This window comes from Electrona antarctica (assembly GCF_951216825.1).
Source record: "Electrona antarctica genome assembly, chromosome: 16".
Lineage (NCBI taxonomy): Eukaryota > Metazoa > Chordata > Actinopteri > Myctophiformes > Myctophidae > Electrona > Electrona antarctica.
In genome coordinates this window covers 4,966,198-4,970,562 of record NC_136797.1, presented here as the reverse complement: position 1 = coordinate 4,970,562, position 4,365 = coordinate 4,966,198, and positions in this window count along the sequence as shown.

The window sequence follows — 4,365 nt, the reverse complement described above, 5'->3', positions numbered from 1 at the left end:
GGGGTGTACTAGGCTGTGCTAGACTCTAATAGCCTCTATTAGGCTGTACTAGGCTCTTGTCAGCCCTGTAGTTCCTCGCACTTGAAATAACCACTGTGTACACGGGCAATAGTTTTTACATGACTTTGTGTGCACGGCCAATAGTTTTACATGAACATTTCTACGCTATAGTACTGTGCCTCGTACAGCTGAATAGACCCTAGTACAGCCTAGCACAGTCTACTAGAGCCGAAAACAGCCTATTAGAGGCCAGTAGAGTCTAGTACAGCCTTGTACACACACGTCCAGCCTAGTGGGAGAATAGACTTGGAGAGGGGGGTATTTTGGTGGCTGTACTAGGCTATACTAGGTTGGATCAGGCTGGAAAAGGCTAGAATGGGGTGTACTAGGCTGTGTTAGACTCTAATAGCCTCTATTAGGCTGTACTAGGCTTTTGTCAGCCCTGTAGTTCCTCGCACTTGGGAATAACCACTGTGTACACAGGCAATAGTTTTTACAGGAGTTTGTGTGCACGGCCAATAGTTTTACATGAACATTTCTAGGCTATAGTACTTTACTGCCTCGTACAGCCTAATAGAGCCTAGTACAGTCTGCTAGAGATGGAAACAGCCTATTGGAGCCCAGTAGAGTCTAGTACAGCCTTGTACACCCACTATAACAATCAGGCCTATTGGCGTATAAGTCTGAGTTATATAAAATAAAATAAATAAATAAAGGTCCTGTACCTGCGACAGTAAATCTAGATACTGGAAATGAACAGTAGTAAAGAGCACAAGGAAAACGCAAAACTATTTCCCTTTAGGTGAAATGGCTGGTCTTTATAATATTTACAGATCGAATCAAACCAAAATCATACAAACTGGGCAATCAATCCCTTCAAAATGTAAATTAAATGTTCCAGTCCCTTCAAATTATCCCCTGCAATGTCCCTTTAAAGGTGCCCCCAAAGTCAGTGTTCCAAAAGTAATCCCGAAAAAAGTACTCAGAGTATCCAGATTAATCCAACTGCTGTAGATCCTCTTCTGTTCATTTTAAACAGTCCAAAAAATGTACAAAACAAAAAGGCAATGCCTTGCTTACCGGAAAGATGAAAAAATATATGCTGCTCACCCAACCTTTAAGTCGGGCGTGGTCCGCTGGGTCCTTTGTCCACCAGCCCTGTTTGTTTGACAGAGCTCCAAGCCTCAGAAGCTGGCCTACCAAACTTTATTTCCTTCCCTTGGCAAAGTTCTTCGGTCAGACCGGCATTTCTTGCGTTTTACCCCTGAATTGGCATAGTATTGGCCTTTAAAAGAGTCTGTTTGGCAAAGAAAACTAGCAACACCAAACTCTCTCCTTACTGCCCAAAATGGAACCCAGGCTCGGCGCCTCACTTCCTGGTCTTTTATAGTTTCCTGGCAATATTTCTCACACACATTTCCCCACAGCTCCCCTTGTGATCAACCCTTGTCATAACAGAACATCGATGACCCTGGTTCAATTACACACAACACATTATCTTGTATATCCGTACACTACATTTCAGTGTTAAATATTCAACCTTGGTTTAACAAACATATTCCCCTGTTATTCCCCCAGTATGTTTAATTTTCTTTCATACTCATACCAGGCCAGGAAATACATTGTTTCACATTTCACATTTTATGTGGCAGTGTCACACCACGTTTAGCTTAATCCAGCCTAGTGGGAGAATAGACTAGGAGGGGGGGTATTTAGATGGCTGTACTAGGCTATACTAGGCTACATCAGGCTGGAATAGGCTAGAATAGGGTGTACTAGACTCTTGTCAGCCCTGCAGTTCCTCGCACTTGAAATAACCACTGTGTACACGGGCAATAGTTTTTACAGGAGTTTGTGTGCACGGCCAATAGTTTGACATGAACATTTCTACGCTATAGTACTGTGGCTTGTACAGCATAATAGACCCTAGTACAGCCTAGCACAGTCTACTAGAGCCGAAAACAGCCTATTAGAGGCCAGTAGAGTCTAGTACAGCCTTGTACACACACGTCCTGCCTAGTCCAGCCTAGTGGGAGAATAGACTTGGAGAGGGGGGTATTTTGGTGGCTGTAATAGGCTATACTAGGTTGGATCAGGCTGGAAAAGGCTAGAATGGGGTGTAGTAGGCTGTGCTAGACTCTAATAGCCTCTATTAGGCTGTACTAGGCTCTTGTCAGCCCTGTAGTTCCTCGCACTTGGGAATAACCACTGTGTACACGGGCAATAGTTTTTACAGGAGTTTGTGTGCACGGCCAATAGTTTTACATGAACATTTCTAGGCTATAGTACTTTACTGCCTCGTACAGCCTAATAGACCCTAGTACAGCCTAGCACAGTCTACTAGAGCCGGAAAACAGCCTATTAGAGGCCAGTAGAGTCTAGTACAGCCATGTACACCCACGTCTAGCCTAGTCCAGCCTAGTGGGAGAATAGACTTGGAGGGGGGGGGTATTTTGGTGGCTGTACTAGGCTATACTAGGTTGGATCAGGCTGGAAAAGGCTAGAATGGGGTGTACTAGGCTGTGCTAGACTCTAATAGCCTCTATTAGGCTGTACTAGGCTCTTGTCAGCCCTGTAGTTCCTCGCACTTGGGAATAACCACTGTGTACACAGGCAATAGTTTTTACAGGAGTTTGTGTGCACGGCCAATAGTTTTACATGAACATTTCTAGGCTATAGTACTTTACTGCCTCGTACAGCCTAATAGAGCCTAGTACAGTCTGCCAGAGCCGGAAACAGCCTATTGGAGCCCAGTAGAGTCTAGTACAGCCTTGTACACCCACGTTTAGCTTAATCCAGCCTAGTGGGAGAATAGACTAGGAGGGGGGGGGTGGGGGGGGGGGTATTTAGATGGCTGTACTAGGCTATACTAGGCTACATCAGGCTGGAATAGGCTAGAATAGGGTGTACTAGACTCTTGTCAGCCCTGCAGTTCCTCGCACTTGAAATAACCACTGTGTACACGGGCAATAGTTTTTACAGGAGTTTGTGTGCACGGCCAATAGTTTTACATGAACATTTCTAGGCTATAGTACTTTACTGCCTCGTACAGCCTAATAGAGCCTAGTACAGTCTGCTAGAGCCGAAAACAGCCTATTGGAGCCCAGTAGAGTCTAGTACAGCCTTGTACACCCAAGTTTAGCTTAGTCCAGCCTAGTGGGAGAATAGACTTGGAGAGAGGGGTATTGAGATGGCTGTACTAGGCTATACTAGGTTGGATCGGGCTGGAAAGGGCTAGAATAGGGTGTACTAGGCTGTACTAGACTCTTGTCAGCCCTGTAGTTCCTCGCACTTGAAATAACCACTGTGTACACGGGCAATAGTTTTTACAGGAGTTTGTGTGCACAGCCAATAGTTTTACATGAACATTTCTAGGCTATAGTACTTTACTGCCTCGTACAGCCTAATAGACCCTAGTACAGCCTAGCACAGTCTACTAGAGCCGAAAACAGCCTATTAGAGGCCAGTAGGGTCTGGTACAGCCATGTACACCCACGTCTAGCCTAGTCCAGCCTAGTGGGAGAATATACTAGGAGAGGGGGGTATTTTGGTGGCTGTACTAGATTATACTAGGTTGGATCAGGCTGGAAAAGGCTAGAATGGGGTGTACTAGGCTGTGCTAGACTCTAATAGCCTCTATTAGGCTGTACTAGGCTCTTGTCAGCCCTGTAGTTCCTCGCACTTGGGAATAACCACTGTGTACACGGGCAATAGTTTTTACAGGAGTTTGTGTGCACGGCCAATAGTTTTACATGAACATTTCTACGCTATAGTACTTTACTGCCTCGTACAGCCTAATAGAGCCTAGTACAGTCTGCTAGAGCCGGAAACAGCCTATTGGAGCCCAGTAGAGTCTAGTACAGCCTTGTACACCCACGTTTAGCTTAATCCAGCCTAGTGGGAGAATAGACTAGGAGGGGGGGTATTTAGATGGCTGTACTAGGCTATACTAGGCTACATCAGGCTGGAATAGGCTAGAATAGGTTGTACTAGACTCTTGTCAGCCCTGCAGTTCCTCGCACTTGAAATAACCACTGTGTACACGGGCAATAGTTTTTACAGGAGTTTGTGTGCACGGCCAATAGTTTTACATGAACATTTCTAGGATATAGTACTTTACTGCCTCGTACAGCCTAATAGAGCCTAGTACAGTCTGCTAGAGCCGAAAACAGCTTATTGGAGCCCAGTAGAGTCTAGTACAGCCTTGTACACACAAGTTTAGCTTAGTCCAGCCTAGTGGGAGAATAGACTTGGAGAGAGGGGTATTTAGATGGCTGTACTAGGCTATACTAGGTTGGATCGGGCTGGAAAGGGCTAGAATAGGGTGTACTAGGCTGTACTAGACTCTTGTCAGCCCTGTAGTTC